Source organism: Sceloporus occidentalis, unplaced genomic scaffold (genome assembly GCF_023333645.1).
Source record: "Sceloporus occidentalis isolate IW3139 unplaced genomic scaffold, rSceOcc1.0.p SCAF_7, whole genome shotgun sequence".
Classification (NCBI taxonomy): domain Eukaryota; kingdom Metazoa; phylum Chordata; class Lepidosauria; order Squamata; family Phrynosomatidae; genus Sceloporus; species Sceloporus occidentalis.
The window spans coordinates 55,972,436-56,000,388 of record NW_028316987.1 but is presented as its reverse complement, the minus strand read 5'-3'; the positions used below and the strand labels follow the sequence as shown (position 1 = coordinate 56,000,388).

Here is a 27,953-nt window from a genome sequence, read left to right as displayed (position 1 = left end):
CTTGCCCAGCCCCTGAATCTGCTAGTTATATTTCTGCCTCTCAGTCTTACTTCTTGATCCTTCATTTTCATTTTAATGGAGCCACTGTTCATTGTTTCCAAGCAACCATTCCTCCATTACTGCTACTATTATTACTATTACTCTTATCATTTCAAATTCCTAACATTTTATATGCCTTTATAAAACAATTAACATAGTTGTTAATCTTAATTTATCAAACTGGATCTAGATTATACAGATACAACTGTGCTGGTTAAAATGGACGCAGATAAATATTTGTATTGACTCTGCTTCTGTTGCATTTAATATATGCAGCTTGTGTAAATTGTCCATAGCAGCTTTATCATATTTCACTTTGTTGTCCCCAAACTAATTAACAGCAACCCAATGTCCTGCCTCCCATGGAAGCTCTGGCATAGTTCTGCTGAAGCGACTTCTATCACAATTGTGCAAGTGACTCTCCTTAGAGAAATTCTCCTTTTCTTTTTAAACCAGCTGCCATGCCCAGGCACCTCACATCTGCAAGATTTTGGAGCGCGGTAGGGGGTAAGAGTCTGATAAATGTGCATAAATGTAAAACAATTGGAAACACTTGGTTAAGCCCTAATGCTTTTCCACTTTGGCCCCCGCTTTTTAGGGTTTTTCTTTTCTTTTTTGAAAGCATGGGGAAGTTTCAGGGTGAAAGGTTGAGGTGAATTCCTTTGGGTTGGATTTGTATTTCATCAGGTTTCACTTAACCAAGAGCAAGAGATACAGTTTCAAGGGAAACCAGAATAAGGTGTTTTATTTAAACATTGTTATTTCTTAACGTTGTAACTGGAGGGAGTCATTCTATAATTCTTTCTCTTCAACCAGACAGCTCCAATAAGTTCTGCTTCTTGGGAGGCTCTATATGGTGGGGGAATATTGCTACAGTCTAGTGACCATACAGTGGCTTTTCTGGATAGAAACAAGGTTAGCAAGACAAAGAGGGGAAAACGTCCTTGTAGTGCTCAAAAATGTTGCTTCAATGCAGCTGTTAATTATTTCAAAGTAGACAGCAAAATGAATTTACTGTAATTTAATACAAGCTAAAAGTGCAGCATTCTGTCACCCTTGAACAACTGAATGATGTTTTGCAGACGACAAAGAAGCAAGTAGATATGTTCTGGATTTGAATGTAGTTACAATCCAGACATATGTATGTGTATACACACACTCGTGCGCGCGCACACACACACACACACACACACAGTTGGGCATTTGGCAATTACCTGGCTGCTGTGAGAGAGACTTTTAATGGGTTGATGGTGTCCTTTTTTAATCAATGTGCTTCAAACTGTTTAAATTAAATCCCATTTTAATATTTTGATTTGTTTAAATGTGTTTAAATGTGATGAGAACCAGCCTGGATTGAGTACTGGACTATGACACCAGGAGATCAGGGTTCAAGTCCATAGTCTGCCATGGTAACCAGTGACTTTGGCAAGTCACACTTTCTCAGCCTCAGAGGACAGCAGTGCAAATCCCCTCTGAAAAGTATTGCCAAGGGAACCTGATCTTAGAGTTGCCTTAGGGTTGCCATAAGCTGGAACCAATTTGAAGACACAGTCACAAGAAATCTGTTTTAATGTAATAGACTAAATCCAACTGTTAGCCCCATCTAGAGAAGACCTACCAAATCAATTGGACTTGTAAACTTGCTTAAGTCCCATTGATGCAGCAGGCCTATTCTTGTTAGGACTAACAATTTGATTTAGCCCATGGGTGCAAGTAATGCAGCCTTCCAGATGTTGTTTCACAGAAGGTCCCAGCAGCCCAAATGGCATAGATGAGAAAGAATGGGTTGCAGTAAATAGAAACTCAAGATTGTCTGGAAGGATGCATGTTTTTACTCCTGAATTAAGCTCATAACTCTTTGTATTTCTATCTGTATCTATTTAAAATCATGATGTGAGTCTCTTTGTGTCTCAGCTTTGGAGAACGGTGAGACAGGCAGGTTTTCAGTTCTGCCCAATGGCTGGCTTGGCTAACTGTGCTGTAAATATTCTCTTGATATCCTGCTCACATGAGCTTTGTAACAATGGGAATATTCTTGTTTCTGGACCTAAACTAAGAGCAGTTCTTTTCCCCAACAGTTACCCAAACTCTGCTGGGGATGGAGGTCATTACCATATCACATACTCTGGTTTCTACTGCTAATACAGCTTTTTCCTCTACAAAAGTAATGTCTTCTATTGTAAAAACAACAACAACAATGGCTTTAATTGTGAATTTCTTCTACCCATGTTGGATTGTATTTCAGTATAGCGATAATACTAGGAAGATAATTCCTTACAACTAGATCATGGATGTTTTATTAAAATCCATCTGGTTTGCAAGATGTGGCTGGAATGACTCAGTTCACAGTCTAATTCCAAGACACCCATGTCAAATAATGTGCTATATTCTGTTTCTCTTACTGCCATAATATCAAGTCAGACTGGGATTCTGCCTTAATCATAGAATTTAGACAGAATCACTGCAAGACCATACTGAAGTCTTTGCCCACGATATGTTTGATATGGATTTCTACAAAGAAATACCCTCCAACTGTCCCAATTTGGCAGAGATAGTTCCAATTAATCCTCTGTCATCCCACTTTAAAAGCTCCTTTTAAAATGTTCTAGTATCTCACTCCTCTTTCCCATTTTGTCTTCATCTAACTTCAATTGCTGCTGAGCTCAAAGTGCAAAGTCCATTAACTCACCAGGGAGAGCCAGCATGGTGTAGGAGGCACCAACTGGACACCAACTCTGGGAGACCAAGGTTTGACTCTCCACTCAGCAATGGAAATCCATTTGGTGACCTCAGGCAAGTTACACTCTCCCAGCCTCAGAGGAAGACAGAGGCCAAGACCCTTCTGAACAAATCTCACCAAGAGGATCCTGTGATAGTTCACCTTAGGGCTGCCATAAATTAGAAATGAAGGCATATAAACAATCTTGCCTTTCCCGGTAGCTTCAGGCAACAACAACAATGACAACAAACCCTGCTGAAGCCTTTCCCAGCTTGTGTATGCTGCCTCATTAATATCTTTTGCCACCTTGACCAAACTCTGATGTTGCTTGACCACACGTGTCCCAATTTCCATCTATGAAATGTAGGAGGATATGACAGAGAGAAAGTGGGCAGTTCCTGTCTAAGTGCCCCTTATTGTAATGAACAAAAAACAGAGCTTTTGAATTTTATTTTATTTCTGCCCAGACATCCTATCTCTCAATAGGAGTTTTTGAGGGAAGATTATGGGTTCTTTCTCTTGGTTTTGTTATTATGAGCACCAGTTATTCCTGTTGTAAGGCAATTATGTAGGAAAACATGGTAAAAACATATGCAGTATGGTTTTGTGTATGTGCCATATTTTGAAGGTGGGGCTGTAATTTTGGGGAAGAAGCTTGCGACATTGGGCCCTGGCCCAACCCAGCTAGACCTAGATAGACTATGACATGGGAGGTGAAATAAGGAAATTAACTGAACTATTTGCAAAGACAAAAATAAATTATTATTAGTGTTATCCACTGGCAATCTGGGCATCACTGTCACTACTGTTACCTATTTGTTTTCTTGGCATTTGTTAGGTAACTTATAGAGATGGCCCAGAATACTAAGGATCAAGCTTTCCTTACCTCCTGTTATTTTCCATGTTATGTTCACTGATTGATTGTGTTATAAATCAACATCAGACAAGTGAGCACTAAAAGCGGGAGATGGGAGAAATGGAGAGGGGATTGAGGTCAGAGAGGAGGTTGGGTGCCTAATTGTAAAGGATTGTATGAGTGCAGCAAAAGTTCTATTGACTGCAGTAAGACTGAGTTAAACAATAAATTCCCCTGAGCAAGAATGGTAGTTTATGTACTGTAAACAGAATATTTCATTTATGATGGATAGTTATCTTCCCTCATGTCATATGTTATATAGTGATTTTTATTGATGACATTATTTACAGCCATGTTTTGGTTCCTTTTGAAACTTTGGAAGAGGCTCTCCATATCTGTGCATAGAACATAATTATTATTTTTCTTAACCATTTTATTCTATCTTCTAGGAGTATCAGGCTTTTGATGTCTTTACAGAATATTGTAATTGTCTGATTCTGAGTCATGCACTTTCCCCATTGCTTGAACAAAATAAATTATTGCCTTATACTGTTCTGGATTATTTTGAGGAGCAGAGGTTTGTAAAGCAGCAGTTTTGTTTAAACTTGATATCGTGGAATAGTTTACTAGTTAGTGATACTCTATCTACTTCAGTTAGCAATACTCAAAGGGGTGATTATTATTTTAGTATTTTGTATTTCTCTCACAAGATCCATTATAATTTAGTCTCTTAGGTGCTTTGCCCTCCTGCTGTCTTCTACATATGAATCCCATTCAGTTCAGTGGAGAGTAGGTCTGTAGACATGCACATGACCACGTCACTGTTGAGATATTTTCTTCTCTTAGACATTTGCTATAGCCAAACTGTTATTCACTCCATTTCAAATGACACAGTGTCCTAATTTTCAATTCCCACTGCATTAAGAATGCATAATTCTCAAAATCAATATGTTAAGCCATTAACTCTGGCTAATCTAAGAGACAGAGAACTGTATGTGATATTCAGCATATTTCTGGAGAGTATGAATTATGCCAAAGAAAATCCTGTAGCAATTTTAATTGGCACTTCAATAGCACCCTATGTTTTAAGATCCTCTCTCCATATATTACCCATAATATTCAGATTTCCCCCTCATGAATAGACCATAGCTGATCCATTTCCTAACTTTGATGGTATAAGATAATTCCGCTGTAATTAGAAAGCTACATGCATACACAAACACACTAGGAGTAATCATTGTCTGCTGGTGGCTTCCATCTTAGCAGGGCAGTGAATACATTCCAGGTTTTGGATCGCTGCAAAAGAGCTGTCCAAGGTGCTGAACCTGGCCTCCTTGATTATCCGTATGGAATGTGATCTTCCTCTCTTCCTACTGCCTCGGTCTTTCCAAACATTACCATCTTTTCTAGTGAGTTGTGCCTTCTCGTGATTCCTTCTCACAATGTAGTGTATAGGACTACAAGGGACAAAGTGCACACTGTTAAACAAGTCATGTGCAACTAATAATCACACATTAATCCATATGATCCCAATCTGATGCATGAGATTGGAGGAGATGTAACCCCCTCTGGGATTTATCTAAAACCTGTGACCCTATGAGGTTAAAATAATTGCACTGTCTGCTAGTATACTTCTGGGCAGAACTCAAAATGCTTGTGAAGATATTTAAATGACTAAACAGCTTGGGACCTTGATAATGAAGGAGTTCTTCTGCCTAGATGCATTTTACTGAGGACTAAGGTCTTCTGGCAAGGGGGTTGTTTTTCTGCGTGATCTGCTAGTAAGGCTAGTGTAATGTGTGAGGATCTGGGAGAGGGTCGTCTCAGCAGTAGCACTCCAATTGTAGATTTCCTCCCATTGGAGGCCCAATTGGCACCAACACTGGTTTTATTTAGGCATCAACTAAAAACATGTCTGTTTATTGAAGCCTTGGGCCTCAATGATTTATTTCAAAATGCAAATGCACATGGTTTTAACACAGTTTTAATCCTTTAAAGCTGTTTTTAATTCATTAATCCTATTTAATGTGTTTTGATATCTTTTAAATTATTTCTGTTGTTTTAAACTGTTGTAACTTGCTTATATTGATTTTACTTGTATGCTGCTCTAAAAAAATTAATTATAGAATGAGATAGTTATAAATAAATAAATGGAGAAAATTCAGTTAGGGCCATGCATGCTTACATTTGATTAAAAAACACAGTCTGCATTCAATATATCAGATCCTAATAAATGAAATGGAAAGAAGCAAGGGCTACAAGCAAATCACAGTAATGTTGCTTAACAGTGCTTAACTACATGTGTTGTTGTAGGATGAAAAAAATATTGAATCAGTGCTGAATTCAGTGTGTTGTGTTTGAAGGCATGAAGCCACAATGCTGGAAACCACATATAGAAGACAGCATGATGTACTAGATCGCCTATGCAGGCAATAGCCAACCTGGATTGCATCTAAAATGTAAAAATAATGGAGTATGACACCACTTTAAGTACTATGGCTCCATCCTACAGAATCCTGGGATTCGCAATTTTGTGAGGCACCAGAACCCTTTGACAGAGAAGGCTAAAGACCTTGTAAAATTACAGATCCAAGTATTCCATAGGATGAAGCTACAACATTTAAAGTTATGTCAAACTACATTATTTCTAGAATGTGGATGCACCCCTGGTCTTTGTATGTGTGTATAAAAGGTCATGAAACTTGATTATACAACAGCAAGAAAAAGAAACATGTTTCTTCACCCACTCCTTCCTAACTCCAAGTTAGGAGCTTCATGAGACTGAATGGATGGTTCCCCATTAGGAGTGTTCTGTTTTAGCATCTCAATTAAGTTAAGAAGAAATTAGCAATAACAGGGATTGGTGGAGTAAATGAAATCTAGGACATTACTACACCTGGCTTTTAAACTATGATTATAGTAATAAAATAGTGCTTTTAGTTATATTTATCACACAACGTCGCCTCTGACCCATTGCTGCTGTGTGGTTAGAGCATCCTTTTTCATTAATGGGGGGGGGGGGGGATGCATCAATAGCTCCCAGTCACGCAGCAACCTCAGGACTTTTCAAGTGCAAAAACCCTTAAATCATTAAAACATTACCAGAACTGCAGTAGTGTATTTCTATTTTAAAAAAAGCAAATAAAAAAAATAATGCTGGGTAGGGCATAGGTAAGAGAATCAGGTTAAAGGCGAATGTGGAAGAGAGCGTGATGAAAGCAGCAGCCCCAGTCATGTTATTGCGAAGACATGCAATAATCATTGCGTTTGCATTTTCACTGATTTGCATGATTGCAGCGAGAACAGGGATCATGTGATAAAGTCTCTAGTTGAGTCCTTTTTTTCCTCAGTAACTTAGGAAGGTTCTTCCTAACTCAAATGCAAAAAACACAGCTTTCCAGAAATGTCTTGCTATTCTCCCAATCTATTTTAGGCTACAAAGGCTGTATGTGCCTTGATTTTCTTGATGGGCAGATGCAGGCAAGGATAATGGGCAAGAAAGAAAAGTCTTCCTTTGGTGGAGTGCTTGCAACTTCTGCTTTCCAAACGTTGTTGTTGTTATTTTGGTAACCTGTTCTTGTAAACTGCCAAGGAGATTGTCTGCTTTTGATGACCCATAGAGTGGAAAGTTATAATGTTTCTTTCTCAGTAAACTTTCAAGGGAAACTGGGTCTTGTGGACTCCAGAAGAAGTTTTGATGATGTTTGCATGTTGATCACGGTTTGACTTGAATATTTTATTGCATAAAACCCAGCAACATTTGCTTGAAAGCTCTTGCTTGGCGCATCTTCTAAACCGTGTCTGCTAGTCACATTTTACGTGCCGATGAATGCAAATGGTGTTATCCGTATGCGTCGGCAAAGTCTGTGTGATTTCCTTATACTAGGCACTGTAATATTTCATGGGCACAGACTATGAATGTCAGACTTTAAAAATAATAATAATAAAATATGGAAACAGGAAATCTTTTGCCATGCGTTCACTTGTATACTGTTCCTCTCTTCCACCCATCCCCAAAGGCCCCATGACGCCCACGGCATCTCTCACTTTGGCTAAAGAAAGCTGGAAACAGGTCCATCTGGAGTGTGGTAGTGCCAGCTGTGTGTGTCAGCCAGACAGCCACTCCCTGCCCACAGGGGACGAGTGTTCTTCTTGTGTAGCATTTCCAACCCTTCTTGGCCCAGTTAAGAGAAGCTTAGTTGTCTTTTTTTAAAGACAGTTTTGCATTTCAGAATAGGTGCCTACCCTGATTTCCATTCCCTAATCCTATATGTGGGAGGAAAGTTCCTGAATTTGGGTGGGCAGAAATGCTCAAGTTCATGGTATATTATATAAATGGCCATACATCTGTGTTAAAAAAAAAGTAAATAGGGGGAAAGGGAAAGTTTCAAAACCCATGTGAAGTCTGAATTGGCTATCATGTATTTGGATTTTATAACAAGGACGATCTATTCAAATGCATTAAAAATAAATGTAATACACACACACACACAACCCAATAATTAAACAAACCATAGCTTCAAAAAGCAGATGTGAAAAAGAATTCAGCTTTTGCCCATGATACCAGATAATGGTGGTTGAAATATTAATTGCAAATTGTGCAAATCTTAAGAACAACAATTCTAAGCAATCTTCCTTGGACATAAGTTCTGTTTAAGTTCAAATAAATGTACATCAGATAATATGCCTAGATTTTATAACAAGGATAATCTATTCAAATGCATTAACAATAAATGTAATATCCATCTTCAGCTCCACATCAACCATAAGAAATGATTCACTGTCATTTTTAAGTATAACTGAAATAGCAGATTAAGTAATCATGCTGCCTTTGGAATGGTTGCCAGAACAGGAAATAATCTGAGAGTTTCTGTTAATGCAAAAGGGCAATAATTAAAAGCAGTAGGCCTAGGCATATTTGCCTAAACAATCTGGATTGTTTTACTAAACTATTTTTGAACAATGTAGGCACTCAGTTATGTAGGTCATGTTGTCACTGCTCGTAGTATGTTAATGTATGATGGTGTGTGTCAATATGTGATGGTGGGGGTTAGTGTGCTAAGAATCTTAGCCACAGATAGGAGTGGTGGAAGGAATGATCATCCTTAAAGGAAGAATTTCTCTCATGAGATATTAAAATGTAAGAGTAAGGAAGGCCATTAACAGAACCCATTAGCTACATAAAGCAATGAAGCCTATGTTGAACCGTAGGCAGCCTTATTCAGAAACCCAGCCTTTTAACTTATGTAGGCTACACAATGTTACACTTGTTCCAACCACAGAAAATCTATTTGATTTAATGCTATTATCAGATTCAAAGAGATGAACCACTGTTTCTGTGATGTATGTTATAATTCTGCCATACAGCTTTCAAGACTTCTTATTCATGCCAAACTGCATACAAAAGAATGTTTCTAAAAAGAATTAAGATAAATTCCTAATCTTCCTTATCATTTTGAGACTGTTAGTACTAATGTCACTGAAACTCAAGTACTAATCACTCTGCAAATGTGGGTTTTGGAAGGTTTGCAATTCGCAAATGTGTAACAAGTCTGTTGTTATATTGAACAGCCTTCAGTATTTTAGTAACTCATGTGAAGATTAATTATGAATTGTTTTCATTTTCTGTGCCTGCACGATCGGCAAGGTTGGCATGACTAAGCAGTCAGACTCTGCCATCTCATCCTTGACAGTGTCAGCAACATGCTAAGTCCTATGACAAAATAGACATCTTGGTATTACTTCTACTTGTGCTGCTTCTGCAATTCAGTGATATTTGGAAATCTCCTAATAACAGATAACTGGGTTCAGTTTTGTCTTGTTGGAATTGTTATTGAGCAAAGAAATTACCAATCATGATGTCAGAATTAATGTGAAGCAAAGCACTGTCACTGTGTGCCTTCAAATTGTTTCTGACTTATGGCGACCCTAAAGCAACCCTATCATGGGGGCTGGGGGGGAGGCCCTTAGCGTACATGCAACTGACCCAGCCGCATCACCCAGCAGGTTTCCATGGCCGAGTAGGGAATTGAACTCTTGTCTCCAGAGCTGTAATCCAATGCTCAAACCACCACATTATGCTAGTTCTAGCTTTCTGGTATTTTACAGTAACTAATGTTAATGCTGGCTTCAAAACTTTTTGTGCATGTATATTCCAGCCATTACTACTGGACGTTCCAATATCATGTTCACTAGACAGGGCAGAGCTTGGAAAAGTTGTTGCTGCCACAGCAATGTAATTTTTACAAGTTCTAGGCTTGGAAAACCTTATCAGTTTTGTTTCCATTCATATACATTCAGTTTTGCTTTCTCTCACAGTCTGTAGTTTTTGTTTTTTTAATTACAAGTTCTTTTGGTCACACATATGAATAAATTCATATGGAAAATGATCCAGCTACACAAAATAAAACCCAGCAACCTCTCAACCATTTAATTGGCCAAATTCAGTAGGTACAAGTATTGCTAGTATGAGGGTGATGGTGTATCTGCTTGCCATCTAAGAAAAATAAATTAATTTCTTCCTATGACATTAGTGAAGAAATGTGCAAATTTGGGGAAGTTCTTTGGGAAAAGATGAGCCAAGCAAATATTGCTGTACAGTGGTGTCTGGAAGGATCCAAGGCTGGGCTGCAGAAGGCTGTTACAATGAAAAGAGGAAGACGAAAAGGAAGGGACAGATAGTGTTGCCAGTCACTGGAAAACTCCGTCATAGGCCAGGAATCTCTGCCCTGGGTGACAGACAACACAGATTAGAAAGGCTAAATGTCAACATTGTTCTCTGGCCTAATAGCTGGCATCACTCCAAGAGCATTTTAGTGACAAGAGTAGAGCCCCCGCTTTCTAAATCTCCCTATATATTCTTTGCATCTCCCCCTACATACATACATACTGTAAGTCATACTGTCAAATCCTGAGTGGTGTCCCTTCAGACCCTCCAATAAATCTTTACAGCACTGATTTTAAAAGCTCAGTAGCCTGTTTTCCCCTGGCACCTCCTTTCTTCTTTGTTAATTTATATAATCCAGGATGTCAGCTAGGCAAAGCATCGTGGCCTGGTAAAAGGAAGAGGTGAGATGGGTAAAAGTCATGTTCTGATATATGTTTCAGATAGGCTACTTGAATTTGACTCCATTCCTTCCATACAATTTCAGACAACATTGTCTGCTTTGGAATATGATTTTGATTTCTGTTTTCCTTATTTAATTTTTTTTTAAAAAAGTGGATTAAGAATGAAGAAGATTCAATTGTCAGCACAAATTGCAGCCTTGCAGCTTTTCAGCAAATTGGAATTCAGTCTCAATGCTGCTTGATGCCAATAGCCACATATCTAGAAACTCATGCTTTTCTCAAAGAGAGTTGTACCTTAAATGTCTTCGCAAACACCATTAAGAATATATGGGGTGGTGGTGTACATTTCTTCAGATGTTTTTCAGGAACCATCAAAGTAGTCAAGCTATATATGTTTATGTTTGTTTTTCCTTTCAAACAGTTTAGTTATTAAAATTCATACTTTGAAGATCTGTGGTTTCATTGGAACAGAAAGTCCTTCCACTAAGGTGAAGTCTCAACTATTCCTTACTATAAACATGTTCATAGTTGCTGTGGGCAGTTCACCTAGTGCCCAACCTCCTGTTGATGGATCTTTCTCCACTTATCTAGATGGGTATTTGAATAGACTGTTGCCGCCATGGGCCATATTTGAAGACTTACTAGGGGTCCTTTCACCTTATACAACTACAGTCAAACCTCCATATCCATGGGAGATGCAAAAAAGTGGCACCTCAAGTCCCGTTGGCCGTAATGACGGTGCACTGTGCATGTTCCCACTAGTATGCACAACCATTGGGGACTATGGGGCTTGCCATCTGTGGATTCTCAGATCTGTGGATGACAAGCCCATGTACTTGGAGGTCTGATTGTATAACATTATGATTCCACTTTAACTGCCATGGTTCCACCCTATGAAACACTGGGATTTGTGGTTGAGCTCCCTCACTGAATTTTGAATTCTTAGCCAGAGACCTCCTGTAGTGCCTCACCTCACTACAAATCCCAGGATTCCATAGGATGCAACCATGGCAGGGAAAGTGGAACCATTGTGCATTGTAAAAGGGCTCCTAGCTTGGTAGAACTTGCCAGAGCTTGTGTTTCACTAGCATTAGTGGAGGGAGGGAGGGTTAGGAAACTAGGGGATTTTATTGTTATTCTTGTTTTGGTATACTGACTTGTTGTTACCTGCCTCGATCCTAGATAGGGAGAGGCAGGATATAAATAAAACAAACAAACTTCATTTATATACTGCTTCATACTGCCTAAGCAGTGTTTAAGCAGTTTACAACTGTAGGCTAATTATTATTAGCTTAATATATTATTATTATTATTATTATTATTATTATTATTATTATTAGCATGAAAACCCAACAATAGAGTGGCAAAGTATGACATTGTGGAGTATTAAAAATATGTATAATGTTATAAAACAGAATGTGGCTGTTAAATGTTGCTTAGAATTGTAGGTTTAGACCTTCTTATTCATCAGAAGTACTGGAACTAATACTTTTAAGGAATAATTCTGAAAGGTAGAAAAATGTGTTGTTGGCACCTGTGTCCCATGCTTTGAATGTCATTAACAAGGGGAACCACAGTGACAGCATGTAGCATGCACATTCCCGACTGCAAGAAAGTGGGGGAAACATTGGAAACACAAGTACCATAGAATGTTAAATCTTGCCACTGACAATGGACAATATCACTCTATACTGTTATAGTGCTATTATTCTACTTTAACTGCTCTTGTTGCCTCCTGTGGAATTCTGGGATTTATAGTTTAGTGAGACCTAAGAACTCTCTGGCTGGAATTCTAACTGCCCTTCCCTATACTTCAAATCCCAGGATTCCAAAGAAGGCAGTGATAGCAGTTAAAGTGGAATAGTAGTGTGATAACAGTGTAGTGTGATACTGTGATATTGTCCAATGACAAGAAGTTGCTGCTGGCAACAGAAATTCCCATGGTCTCTTGAAACAAGAAACCACTAAATGGAAGATCCAGCCAGGATAACTACATATTCAGGAATGCCTGCAAAAGTAACGTTGCTGATCACACAGCTCTCATTGAACGTTCCTCTGAGTACTATTAGATGAGGTTTTTTTAATCAGACCATCGCCCTGCCACATTCACTAAATTTTATGTGGGTTTCATACAGTGTTCCCCTCTATTCTGTTGTTTTTCCAACTTTCATTTTACTTACCAGCCATTACTACCCATTAAGAGGGATAGCACTCCTATCATTTTAATTGCTAGCCTGAGAAGCCCTCCATCTGGAAATGCCCTACATTTATCAGGAATTATATCTGTGATAAAAATACTCCAAAGAACACATACAGCAATATTCACACTAATTCCTACCCAAGCACCATATAACTACAAACATCTAATGCACACATCAAAATCATACACCCCATATCCTGTATAATGGTATGCTGTGATTATGCTTAGTCTTCAGTAAAGTCTAGTGTCATAAATTCAAAACCCCTTTGTCATCTAATTATATGATTATATCCAATTGGAGATTAATGTATGTCTGTTGATTTCAGTAGGTGCACTTTGTCAAAATACAATGGTAAATACATTGTGGGTGGAATGCAAAAATACATATTTGTTTTATTTATACTTTTTCGCAGCAAATATTTTATTTTGGATAAGGAAGTATAAAGAACAGTTCATTCTGCTTGTCTGACAGCTTTTTTAACTAAGAAGATGAGAATAACCAAAATCAATGTTTGTGTTTCATCTGTTTGATAGGAAGCCAGACAAGCTTAGGTTAAAGTAGCTGGATATATAAAAGAGAGTGGTGGGATGTATTTGAACTTCAGGTTCTGCCCTAAGACATTTAATAAATGTCACTAATGAAAACAGAAGGCTGATTCTTTCCAAATGATGTAGGAGCTTTGTATGTAGATTCTCAAAGTAATATCTTGTTGATGGTGAGGGAGCAGAGTTACAGGGTTAAAACAAAAACCCTCACCCTATGTTGCTTTACATCATTCAGTTATTAATAAAGTAGGTGGAGTGACAGATGGTTTCTCTTTTATTCTAGCTTCTTTCAAGTATTCTTGCTGAGTAAGAACAAGACAGTGGTGCATTGTGGCTAACCTTGCCATGTGCAAGTTTGGTTTGCACAGTTTACTGTGCATTAATGTTTTACCATCTCTCTGTTTTGATAGTTTTGTGCTTCAAGTAAAGTGTACCTTCTGTTCTCATGAATAAGGCTATCCCAAGAAAGTGAATCTATACAATAATATACCTATCTTATATCAAAATATAGTAGGATCATTCCAAGGACAATATGGGGATTTAAAGATGGGAACCCTCAACATTTAGTGACTGGAGAGAAAACAGCACAGCCTCAACACCCATTGCTACATTGCAGTGGCACACCTCTTTGCCCCCCCTCACCAAAAAAACAGCACCACCACTGGTAAGCCGCCCCTCCATGAATTTTTTTTGAGGGGATGTGTGAAAAACAGTCCTTAATGTTGGGAGCCTTTTTCTTTTACCCTGCCCCACATTGTACCAAAAACCTATGGCAGTGAACTTTTGGTTCAGTTGTAGATTAAGATAAAGATGTTCAGAATGGAAGGCACAGTTTCAAGGCAAGCTTGGCTTCTGAGACTCTTTCCAGTCAGCTGCAAATCAGCAAGTGAGCAACTGATAGATCCCAAACAACATTTGCCTGACTTCATTCTATGCCAGCATGGCATAGTGGTTTGAGTGCTAGACTACAACTCTGGAAAGCAGGGTTCAATTCCCAGCTCGGCCATGAAATCCACTGGGTGACTTTGGGCGAGTCACATGCTTTCAATCTCAGGGGAAGGCAATGGAAAACATCCTATGAATGAATATTACCAAGAAAACCCCATGATAGGTTCTCCTTAGAGTCACCATAAGTGAGAAACGATTTGAAGGCACACAGCAACAACATTCTACACATCTGGAGGACTTCCAAGATGGCAATTATAGCTAACTAAAACAAACACAGAGATCCAATAGTTTTGCTTTGTACAAACATGAAAACATAAATAGTTTCACTTTGTACAAACTTAAAAACTATTATAAGACCAATGCTGATCTAATTTGTATAAAGAAGGCAGGGCAAGGGGCAGCTCTGAGTTGCTTACAACTTGGGATTTGATGATTTTCTGACTTTTCGTAGTTGCTTTACAAGAGATATAACAGTATCTCTGTTCAAAAGATGGTGTAGATCCCTTTTTAATGAATGCAGATGTGTGTGGTTGTGGCAAAATGTAACAATTCCCTGCATGCTTTCTGATGGAGGCCCCCTTTTTTGGTTTTTTTAAAAATTAACCCTAGATGTATAGAAATGTTATTTTCCTCTTATTCCTTTCAGGAGGCAGAAATTTTCTGAAGCTGAGAAATAGAGACAGAAAGAAGGGAATGGGCTCTCTGGTCTGCAAACAGAGTAGCCCAATGGAAATGGCACTGTGTGGCATATTGCTTGTATTTTACACCGTGTCTTACTATTATTAGACTAAAATGTCTAGACACAATATTATACTGCATTCTGAAACATAGAGCACTGAGGATTGTTAAATAATCAGTTTTATACAACTCCCATGTTGTTTATCTGCATGGTTAGTACATCACTTGCTTTTGTAAGCCTGTTGTAAGCAGCCCGGATTCCCAGTGATTGGGCGGCATATAAATAAATCCTATTATTATTATCATTATTATTATTATTTTGCTACTAATGTGTCTAAATTCTGGGAATAGATATATTGGCCTCAGAACAACAACCAATACCAGCGTTGGTTGTAATTCAGTAACATCAGTCTTATGTGAAGTCTTCTTCCTGATAAATCTCTCTACAATGGAATAATGGTGGTGTGTATTAAACCACAGATCTCAGGTCCTGACTTGTGGATAATTTGATGGATGTTTCCTCGTGTAATGTAACAACTGAGGTGGAGCCTTGTCAAATCGTGTGATGTAACTTTAAAAGGGATATTGTCCTTTAATTTAGTTTTCTTTCAGCAGGTAGGAAGTTGCTTTGTACCTCTGGCTGTTTTGATGATTCACCCTGTGAAAATGGTTTTTGAGATACTGCCATATGATTTAGAGATAGAAAGAGATGTGAGTTTAATCAAAAATAAATGCTAAATGGCCAGGCCAATGTATCTTTTATATGTCTAGCATTCTCCTTAAAATATGGAACCAACTGGCTGATAATATGCATTATCCCTAAATCAAACAGTGGGAATTAACCAGCCTAAAAATGTGGCAATAATGTTTTAACAAATTTGCCTTTTAACAAATTTGATGCTACAGTATGCTGAGAAATGTGCATTTAAACTTATACAAGAGGAACATCTGGAGTAAAAGGTGAATTTTTCAATAGTTTGCTTAAAAGTCCTCTTATCAAGAAAGTTTATGGACATGAAATAAGGCAGTAGTGATTGACAAGGGAAAAGAAGGGAGAGAACAAAGCGCAAGTATCTGCCAGTACATGGGTACGAACATTTTAATCTATGCTGCAGTTTTTACAAGGAAACATGCCCTTCAAGGACAAGTCAGTAATAAACATCTTATCACAGAACTAACTGCTTGTCAGTGATACCATACTAAATAATGTAAAACTGTAAGGTGCTGAGGTCTGTAGTGTTTTGTGTATGTTACAGGGTGGGGTAAGGGCATAGTAACTTCATGATCCAGTAGTTGATTAATATGTTTTGCACATTTAGCTTCTCTCACCATTCTCTGAAAATGTAGTTCCGTCTGTCAATTTTTGTGGTAATGATATTTTGTGGTAGGGCTGAAATGTCAGATATTTGCTATCACCTGGTTATTAGCAATTTGACATTATTGTAGCTTTCTATTTTCTGTGCTATTAATAAATATTTGTGGTGATTGTCTCCCCTGTTCAAACATCCACCTTTTCCTGAAATGCATTTTCCTAAAAGTAGACATTATGAAAAAAGTAACAATATTGTTATATACATGCACAGACTTTACATGGGCACTATAGCCATAAGTTTTGTTGGTGGGTGACATATACCAGCACAGATTCTCTTACACTAGTGTGTGTGTGTGCTTGTATGTGCCTTCAAGTTGCCTTATGTCAACTTATGGTGAACTCATGAATTTCATAGGGTTTTCTTAGTCGAGGTATACTCAGGGGTGGTTTTGCCAGTTTCTTCCTCTGAAATATAGCCTACAGCCCCTGGCATTCATTGGCAGTCTCCCATTCAAGTACTAACCAGGGCTGACCCTTCTCAGCTTCGAAGATCAAATAGAATCTGATGCCTTTAGAGTATTTAGTGATAGTCATTGTGATTGTTTTTCCTGTGATGCATCAGTCATATTCAGTGTACTGTTGTGTGATCAAAATACCACAACACATAATCATCTTGCAAGGACGTGAGTATTTTCAGCTGATGGTTTTTCCAGCTGATCCAGTTGAATCTTAGGAGGTAACAGACCCAACTTGATCCATATTTTCATTAACTCTGTCTTTACATTGTGCATTCACATTGTATATTCACAATGGATGCACATGTGCCATCAGATATGCGACCATATGTGATATGGCATAACACTGCCATAAGGGCAGTGCAGCACACTGCTCTTTACTCCCCAGAGAGTGAGTGTTGTTGTTGTTGTTGTTGTTGTTGTGTGTCTTCATGTTCTTTCTTACTTATAGTGACCCTAAAGCAAATCTATCATGGGGTTTTCTGGGGCTGGGAGTGTGTGATTCATCTAAGGTCACCCAGTGGCCAAGTGCGGAATTGATCCCTGATTGCCAGAGTCATAGTCCAACACTCAGTGCTGGTTACACCCTGCTGACTACACAAGCTGATATAAGCTTGTTGCCGTTACCTAGTGATTTGCTTTGACTTGGAGGTACAGTAGTATGCATGGGAAGTCCCTATCATATTATGGAAATATTTGTCATATATTGTGACTGGAACTGAGAGTATTACATTAGTGTGAACATAGAACGGAGCAAGCAAGCAAGCAAGAAGTAAAGTTGGAAAGTGCAGGAAAGAGGGAGACATAAATTTACGATTAAGGGTTGAATATGACCTAACAAGTTGCAATGGGATCTGATCTTATCCTGTTTACAAGAGGAAAGGTAAATGACTCATAGGTGATAAATGATGAAATTATTACTCACTTATCAGATTAAAAGAAAACCCATGGCTTCCATAAATTTTATGGCCCTTTTTATAAACAGTGATTGCTGCCCAGTAATTTTATTGCAAGAATAAGAAGCAGAGATGTGCTTCTGTTTGATATTTCCTGTTTAATTCCTCATGATCAGGCAGATTTATTTCCTTTTCTTCTTTGGAAATGTTTTCCTCCAATCATCCCTCTCTCTCTCCACACACACACACACACACACACACAGTCATCCCTCCTTATCCAGGGATTTTTTATCAAGGGATTCAAGCATCCATGGCTTGAAAATATTTCAAAAAAGTATATATTCCAAATAGCACATCTTTGTTTTCCATTTTATATAAGGGGCACCATTTTACTATGCCATTGTATTTATTGGGACTTGAGCACCCACAGATTTTGTTATCCGCGGGCAGCCCTGGGACCAAACCCCAGCGGATAACACAGGCCCACTGTATATCTCCAAATAAGAAAACACATGAGTGTGCATGTGTTCTTGATCACAGGTATAGTGTTCCAGAAAAAAGGACTAAAAACAGACATGTATTGAATGAGTTGTTCTATGGCAGTGATTCCCAACTCTGTGTTTTGGACTTCAGTTCCCAAAAGCTTCAGCCACCTTGGCCAATGGTATGGGATTCTGGGACTGAAGTCCAAAATATCTGGAAGGCCAGACTCTGGAAATCAGTGTACTATGGGATCATGATAATCTGTTTAGACACCTTTGATAGTTGTGTGGCAGCTGGTTGTGTCTGTGTGCCTTCGAGTCATTGCCAATTTATGGCAACCTAAGGTGATTCTATTACAGGGTTTTCTTGATAAGATTTGTTCAGAGGGGGTGTGCCTTAACCTTCCTCAGAGGCTAAGAGAGTGTACCTTTTGATGCAGCTACTCTGCAGAATCAGTGCTGTTTAACATAAATTTAACTGCCATGGCTCAATGCTATGGGATCCTTGGATTTGTAGTTTTGTGAGCTATTTACCCATCTCCTTCAGAAAGCTCTGGTTCCCCAACAAATTACAAATTCTAGGATTTCATAGGATGAAGCCATGATAGTTAAAAGTAGTGTCAAACTGCATTAATTCTGCAGTGTGGCAGTAGCCTAGCACAAGGTCACCCAGTAGGTTTCCATGGCCACATTGGGATTCAGACCCTGATCACCAGAGCTGTAGTCCAAGGCTGAAACCACTACGCCATGCTGGTGAGCAAAAAAGTGTGTGTGTGTGTGTGTGTGTGTGTGAGTGACAGAGAGAAAAAGAGTCTGCCACTTATTCCATTATTAGAACTGCAGTGTCACCTTTACAGAAAGGAAAGTCAGTATGTGGCTGGGACATGATATTGTCAGTGTCTTCAACACCTTTTTTTTTACATTTTGATGTAATCTTTGTGTGATATGTTTTTGTGTGTAAATTGGTTAGACATATGATTGAATAGTTACTGGTTTCATAATGGAACTGTATTTATTTATTTATCAATTACCTTTATATCCCATCCCATTATTCAAGCAGCTGAATGCAGCATAAATACTTTCTCCTCTATCCCCTTTTCACCCATTCAGCCATCCTTAGAATGGACCCTCGGAAATAAACTTTTCCAAGTTTTTCTGTGAAGCACTTATATGCTTTCCCATCATTTTTTTTCCTCCTTGCAGAGTTGTACAAATTTGTAAAGAACTTCCAAAATAAAGCACAATAAATTCCCCTCTTTTCTTCTGCAGAACTTTCACTTTAGTTCATTTTAAACAAGAAACTAGGCAGAATAACAGATAAAGTGGAGAAGCCCTGATTCTGAACCAAACAGAGAGGAATGGAAAGGGGGAGAGGAAGGGGGAAAACTGCACATTTAGCAAAGGAAAAAGGATACTAGTTTTCCAAGGATATCCCTCCACATAAATGCTGCCCTTCTAAAGGAAGCATCCATATATAACAATTGCGTGTGTGTGTTTGTGTGTCCCATAAAGACCAAAATTCACCTGTTTTTCCCACATTGCTACAAACTTATCAAAGCTTGTTTGGAAAAAAAAATTTTTTTGCACTGCATGCTGACTGAGAGATTCTATAATTGTAGTCCAAACAAAGAAACTAGCAGACTGTGTTCTGCTTTATACACAAATGTCACAAAATAGCCTTCAGGTGATATTAAAACCTGACACAAATCCACATTAATTGGCATATAGGAATTTGGTTCTTCCCAGAAGTTACTTGTAGAGGATTATATGCTTCCATGTGTTTAATTCCATCCAGTCCATGAAAATATCCTGATCATGTTTCTCTATGAAGAAAAATAATTGTTTGCAAGTATTAAACAAAGTAGGCAACAAAGTCTATCTATTTAAATTAATATATTCCTGCTGAGTATGATAATGCAATTTTGTGCATGTGCGCTGAACAGGTTTTTTATTAGTACATTATTATGTGCACCAATTAACCGAGGTTCCACTTACTGTCCCTCCAGGTATTCTTAAAGTGGTAATGTATGATAAAATTAAAGTCCATTTAAACTCTGAGTGCAGATACTCTAAAACAGAGATGAGAATGGTGTAGCCCACCAGATGTTGCTGAACTACAACTTCCAGCAGTGCTAGCCAGCACAGCCAGTAGTGAGGAATGCTGTGAACTCATTGAGCAACATCTGGGGGGCTGTATGAGTCCCACCTCTATTTTAAAGTGTCTAGATTTCCCATTCCCAGTGTAAAACCTAGAGACCACAGTACCACTGTGACAATGCCATGGTATAGAAAAAGCCAGTTGTAAACCACCTCTGAGCATTTCTTGCCTAAGAAAACCATATGAAATTCATGGGGTCACCATACTGTAAGTCATCCAATGATGTGAAGGCACATACATATACATCATTAAGAAGAGGGAACAACAGCTTCAACTGGCAAATTCTGGTGGCCACTTCTAGCTCTTACTTGCAGACTCTCCAGCTGTTCCTCTAATAAAGCTGTGTTTTTACACAGTATCTTTAGCTCCCTAAACTAGCCTCCTGTCCAGATGCATACTTTCCAAAATTTCACAGATGAAAACCAAAACACATCTGTCTGAGCAATATCACAGTGTGGCCAAAAGGATGCGGGCAAGTTCCAAAATGGCAAAGGTTATGAATGAAGAGGCAGACACAAAACTACCATTTTAGAAACAACATGGTATTTATGTATTGAATTTAGGACAGCCTTTAAAGGGGGGAGGGTGGGAAATCAGTCTAATAAGAAAGGCATGTGGTGAAGGATTACCAGAGTTAAAGTAAAAGTTAGTTGCTAGCCCAGTCAGTTTCTGAATGTGAAAAGGACCAGGGGCACCAAGTTATCCTTCTCCTGAGGCAGGAAAATGTCTTCTGACAGCCCTGCATTTAGAAACATTTATTATCAGTTATAGTTCTGTCCTGTTGCTTCAAAGGGATTTATTAAAGTTCTACTGAAGTAAATTGAAATTGAAATAACACTTTGAAAATAGAAAATGCATTCTTTCTTCTTCTAATATTTTTCAGTATATTTATGCCAGGATGGGTTGGTTATATTGTACCAATTTTGCATTGTACTTTTTGGTTAATGTAAAAAAATGCATTATGTGAATTTGGCTAAAACTGGTGTTTCGCCTTTGTGGTTAATTGTTGTTGTTGTCATTGTTCTACAGATTTTGTGTGTTTTATTGTAAAACTTCAATAAAAAATTAATCAGAAAAAAACAAACTGTGGTTTGCCACCACAGTAAAAGTATCGAGGAATACTGTATATATCGACTATAAGTCGATCTCACGTATAAGTCGAGGGCAGGTTTTTGGGCTAAAATTATGGATTTTGATATGAACTGTGGATAAGTTGAGAGTAAGCCTTAGGGTCATGTAATAAATGATCTAAAGGATGAAGCAAAGGAAACATTGCCAAAGAACTTAAAAAATTACAGGAGGTATATCTGTTTGTGTTCACACTGAAGGATGACTGAATTAAAGAGTGGCGGGGGCAGTGTTTCCAGGACAGATTAAACTCTTGCGTTTCACCAGGGAATGGTTTCTATTTTTATGACAAAATCCATGGATGCTCAAGTCCCATTAAATACAATGGCATAGTAAAATGGTGTTCCTTGTAAATGGCCAAATCAAGGTTTACTTTTTGGAATTTATATATTTTTGGAATATTTTCAAGCCATGGGTGCTTGAATCTGTGGATAAAAAAAATCACTGGATATGAAGGGCCAACTGTACTTATCACTTCCATTTATCAACATCTTTGTCCATTAGTATTAAAATTCTAAAATTACCTATAGTGGTTTTCACACACAGTAATGTGAAAATGTGCAGTTTCCAAACACTTACTGAGCTCGTGTATTTCAACAGGAAAAAGAGAGATGAGTCCCCATCAGCCCCAAAGATGCTTTACTACCTGAATTAAAAACAAGATGGTTTCCCCTTCTATGTACAAAAGCTGAGTAGACTGGCAATTGTATCTTTCTTCAACACTGGCAGCATACTTTAGCACATCTGGTCAGTGGGGTAGTTTAATGGATGCAGAACTGGTTGCTTAGCGCAGAACAATATTACCCAGTTCATACTCCCACAAACCCAGTATATTCCAGCTGAGCCAGCTACTTCAGTTTGTCTAATGGTAGAGCCAGCCGCATGCTTCAGTAGAGACATGGGCCATCAAGTAAGAATTACTGGTAAGCAATATAGATTTTTCTATTTTCATTTTCTGTGACTGTACAATTAAAGCAACAAAACCAGCTAGTCTCTTGGGACTGTGAAATATTAGTTTCAGTTTCAATATTTTAAAAAAGAAAAGATACAGTGGATGAGCATCCGACTGAGTCAGTTGGTACTGTTATGTAAAAAGACTGTGCTTTTCTATAGAAGTCTGGTGAGGAATGTATTATGAGCTTTATAACTACACTGCTATCAGGTGGACTAAGTGTTTAAAGTTATGTTTATGTTATTTATTTGTAAAGGACTTACAGGTTTATGAGGGTGCTGGTTGCATAAGGTTAGCTTTTTTTTAAATCCAAATTGGCACCAAAGTGAACTTATTTAAAATTAGTACTCATAGCCTTGCATGATAAGTTTTTTATTCTATTGTATTTCTCTAATTAGAGTTCATAAATGGGAGAAGTGTATCCTATTACTTGAATATGTTGGTTGCATATGTTGCTTGAATACAATGAACTGGATCCAGTTTTATTCATATTTAAGAAGGCCCACTGAAATAACTAAGACTAAAATTAGTCATAATTTTGGACCCTGACCAGTCGTTTTCAACACAAAGCCTATTGCAATCAGCAGGATTGCATGTTTGTCAGATTTACTGGCCTTTTACATATAAAATTCTCTATAAATGGGCTAATTCTTAATTATTATTTGTTTAAACTAGGGTTTTTGGAAAGCATACAGGATTATAGCTTCTGTCGCTTGGCTCAGAACTTCTGTAATTAGTCCAACTCCAAAGCCCCTTCCTTGTGTAGGTCTAGACTTGTCCTCACATTCTGGCTAAGTGATGTTTACTTGGTTTCAGAGGTTAAGGCCTTTGTCCCTCCGCTAAAGTGTTAGACGACTGGACGGAACAAACACACACAGTCATGTTCTGACAGCGTTGCATCCCTTACCAATAAGCAGAACTTCTTCTGTCCCCAAACAGCTTTTCCATTTCCCCTATTTCCTGCCTTTGCAGATTGGACAACAAACACTGTATATTTCCTGAAGTTGACTAATGACAGGACATTGGTGTCTGCAGAGTCTGAGCAGCAGTCTGGTTCAGATGAATTCTCAAATGAAAGAGTTCACCAGGGCCCATCTCTGTAGAGACTGAGAAAAGTCTAAACTCTCTTTTAGGGTTTGTTGCTTTTCAAATAATTAGGAAGGATCACCTTCATAAACTGGCATCATAAAATCTAAATGCAGTACATCTTAAAATTCCTCCTCAAAAATGTGTGATTGGGAGCCAAAGACAACGGACATAAGCCAGTAAGACTTCTTCATGTGCAGGCTCGGATTAAATGGGAGTTGCATGAGAACATAACTGTTATATTTGTGCAATTCTTTAATTTTAGTAGAGGTTTCTTAGAAAATCTAACTGATTAGATAGACCACAGTGCCACTATTATCTCCTGGCCTAACCATCTAAATATCTTTCCCAGGAGCCCCTAGACAATAAGTTTTCCAAGTGTATTTTTGAAAAATTATTAATGAGAAACATGCGTTTCATACTTCTGTCTCAGGCCTTAAAGGATTATTGAATCAGACAGTAAGGGGTGCAAACTGGATCAATCACCTTGATTTATAGCAACTGCCTGTTCACCCCCAAGTGTCCATGAGGCTTTCAATGAAGTACTTTCCTAGGCTTGGTGGCTTAAAAACCCTGTGTGACTATAAATCTCAGGAGAGAAAAAGAAATGTATGAATTTCATTTTGAAGCTTTAATGTTTAGATGAAGAAATTCTTCTTCCTTTTCAAAAATGACTAGAGTATCTTTTGCACAGCTGTCAATTTATTTCTCATTCAGTAATATAAGACCCAATGCTTTTCTTGTCTTGGTTTATTTTCAATTCATTTGGCTGAAGAGATGAGATGAAAGCACCCATTTTTTCTGAACAGATCAAATGAGAAAAGTCAGATAGCCGTGCAGTGGTGATTAACTCCTGGTTGCTTGTGTTACCAACACTCCAAGATATTCCAAAACAGAGAGATCCAGCTGTTTTTGTTTATTGTTTGAAGTTGCCACCATCATTTATCACTTAAATTACACAACTAAATATATTATTTAGGCTGCAGTCCTATACCCACATTCCTGCAAATAAGCCCAAGGGAACTCACAGTTACTTTCCTCTGAGTTGACATGTATACAATTGTGCTGTCATTGAGCTTAAATCAGGGTGTAAATGTTCTTATTGACCTCAATAACCATTCAACTCAGAAATCAGCTCCATTGACTTCAGGAGGAGTTGCTGCCAAATAAATGGATTGCAAATCTAGTGTAGGATAATGGTTTGAGTATAGGCCTAGGACTTGGGGAGACAAGGTTTGAATCCCTGCTCAGCCATAAAGCTCAGTGGGTGACTTTGGGCAAGTCACATTCTCTCAGTTCAGAGGAAAGCAATGACAAACATCCTCTGAATAAATCTTGCCAAGAAAACTCCATGACTGAGTTGCCTTAGGATTGCTGTAAGTAGGAAATAACTTGAAGACACACATGCTTAGATTGCATCCTAATACATGCAGGGTGAATGGTTCTGAATTTTGGAAATGCCTGCTAAGAACTATGCAGAGAAATATCAATATAAGTGGACGGAATGGATAGTATATTTTCTCCATTTACCAAATGGTTTTTGTTTTGTTTGTGTATTTTCAGGTCTGGAGGAAATATACAAATGTTAATTTCTGACTCTTTTCCCAACTTTCAAATTGGTGGTCTTTTTGTCCAGTGTGGGTTTGCAATACAGAATTCCATGGAGGTTTTCTGCATTTCCCCCCTCCTAACATATTCTGAAAGTCCTGCATTGCAATTTTCAAATGAGGTTTAGCAGATGTTATTCTACATATTATGATATTGTTTTTAAAGGGATTTTGTTCCCACCAGACATTTTACAAGCATCTGTTAGAAGGCAGCTGTCTTCATGTTCATTCTGTTCCATCTCAAGCAGAGAAACCCAGATGACAAAGGATAAGGAGGTATATTTACCAAATACTTTGATCCACCATTGTAGCAAAGTACTTGTGTCTGCTATGAAGAAGGATACCACTGACTATTCAGGAATAAACAGGAAGGTTTTCCCTCCTGGTATTAATAATGTAAAGCATTATACAAAAAGTTCATACCTATCTCACAACGAGTACAATGAGTTTCACATAGAAAGATTGGGAGTGTTTTGTACAACATACTGTTTATTTTCTTTTATGCCTCATGCACTAACAGTCTGAGATCTTTTCGATTGTATTTCCTGTTTATGTGTTGAGATAAAATTCTGAGCTATTTAGGATTCTCATGAGACTCAGTAGGGTTTTGTCTTGAAGTCAGTGAAAGCTAAAAGTTGGTGAAGAGAGAGAGAGTCATTTCAATTTTTAAGTATAATTTGGAAATAAATGAAATGTTCATGTTACTTACTATCTCTTTCTAATTGGAAAAGATGATTGTACATTAACACAGCTATCTTGTAAACATTTAATGTGAATTAAGTATTCAATAGGATTGCAATCAATGGGGTTTATCTTATGGTAAATGGATATTCCTGCCCAGTTTTCAGAAACCAAATGTGATCAGATAGTAACTTCATATTTTGAATAAAATGCTGTTTCAGGCCCAAGAAACGGTTGAGACACTCCCCCAACCCCCTCAATAACATAAAAAGGGGGAATTGCAGCCCCTGAAAGTTTCTGGGTATAATTTCCCCACAAGTACCACTCCACTGTACAGGACTGCAGCCCTATAACCCTAAACCCTAGTCTATTAAATCAAAATGGCATATTTTTCCATGTGATTTTTGCAAATGAATACACTTTAATAAATGTGCAATTTCGTTTACTTATGTAAAATTCCCGAATAGTGCCAAAACAAATATCAGCTAAAATCTAGTTAGCAGATACTTAGCGAATCTTGTAAAGATATTTTTAAGATCTCTTGTGGCATGAATCACTGGCCTATGACTTAATTCTAAAATCATTAGCTTGTGATTTCATTCTCTTTATAAATGTGTTTTTATTGTGGTATGTGAAAGAACCATTCCTGTAGTCTGAAAAACAGTTGAGGGCCAATCGTTTTTACTAGCAATTTCCTGCTAATTTCTTTAATATATTTTACAAGTCTCTTCAGAATGTCCTATCACATAAGTCTCCAATATTTCACAGGTGAAAACCAGGACGTCAGTGGCAAAGCAACATCAGAATGAGGTCAAGATGGCGAACAATCTTAATGGAAGAACACACAATCTAGGAGAAGCTGCTGCAGTTTCCTTTTGCCTGATTCTACTGGAAAGGGCAAGACTCCATCCCCATCTCTCATCTCTCCTCAGTTAATTCAGTGTAGACATCTTTTACAATCTGCTGCGGACAAAGGGGAAACATGGGAGGAAGAAAGATAATCTAGAACATTTTAAAAGCAGCTGAAAAAAGTAGAAGGACAGAGGATTAATCAGGACTGACACTGCCAAATTGGGACAGTTTGACTTGTATTGGAGAGTGCATGTGCAGGAAACTTGTGGCTCTCCAGATTAGAGATTGACAAAATCACTGTACTTGTTTGGGATACAGTTTCTAGAATGCTACAAACAATAAGCATGCTAGTTGGAAGGAGTGTTTTGGAAGTTAGAATAATAAAATAATAGAATTGAAAGGATCCACAAAGGCCATCTAGTACAACTCCATGCCATATCAGAATATACTACTAAAGCACTCCTGAAAAATGCCAATTCTGTTTAAACATTTTCAAAGAAGGCGAGTCCATCACCATTTGAAGCAATCTATTCCATGGCTGAACAGTTCTTACACTAACAGTTCCTCCTAAAGTTTTGGTGGAATCTCTTTTCTTATAATTTGTGTTATAGTTTCTGGAACAGCAGAAAACAATCTGGCTCAATCTTCTACATGTCATCTCTTCCGATAGAAAGGAACATCATATCAGCTCTCTGACTTCTCTCCTCTCAGCAAAACATTCTCAGCTTTCTAAGTTGTTCCTCATAATGCTTGGTTTCCAGCCCTTTGAATATCTTGGTTGCCCTTCTGTGGACACATTCCAGCTTGCCAGTTGCAGTTTAAAAAGCTAATTTTGCAGGCTCTGATTCAGGTATTTTGGACTACATATCCCATGATCCCTCAACATTGCGTTTCCTGGATATGGGTGATGAGAATTGTCATCCACCACCTGGAGGGCCACAAGTAGCCCTTTAGCTTTGACTTTTCAACACAGGGGAAGCTGGTGAGACAGCAGAATGATGAGACTCACCACCACCCCAATTATTCAGGGACACAGAAAATCTATGACAATAATCCTTATGTAGTTCCTAAATGGATCAGTTTACATTGAAGGTAGTTAGGAGCAGGACTAAATTGAAATGGCCTATGTTACAGAAAGTTCTGATTAAATATTAACAGAAATACTCTAATGATAAGAGGAGCTTAACTATTATGGGCTGGACTAAACTATATTGAGTCCTTAAACCAGAA

At 38.1% G+C, this 27,953-nt stretch overlaps 1 protein-coding gene across 2 annotated transcripts in view; it reads left to right on the top strand.

Moving 5' to 3' along the window:
* The window catches only part of CREB5 (cAMP responsive element binding protein 5), a 308,617-nt gene that overhangs the window by 114,234 nt on the left and 166,430 nt on the right, over window positions 1-27,953 (top strand). The window lies entirely within an intron of this gene.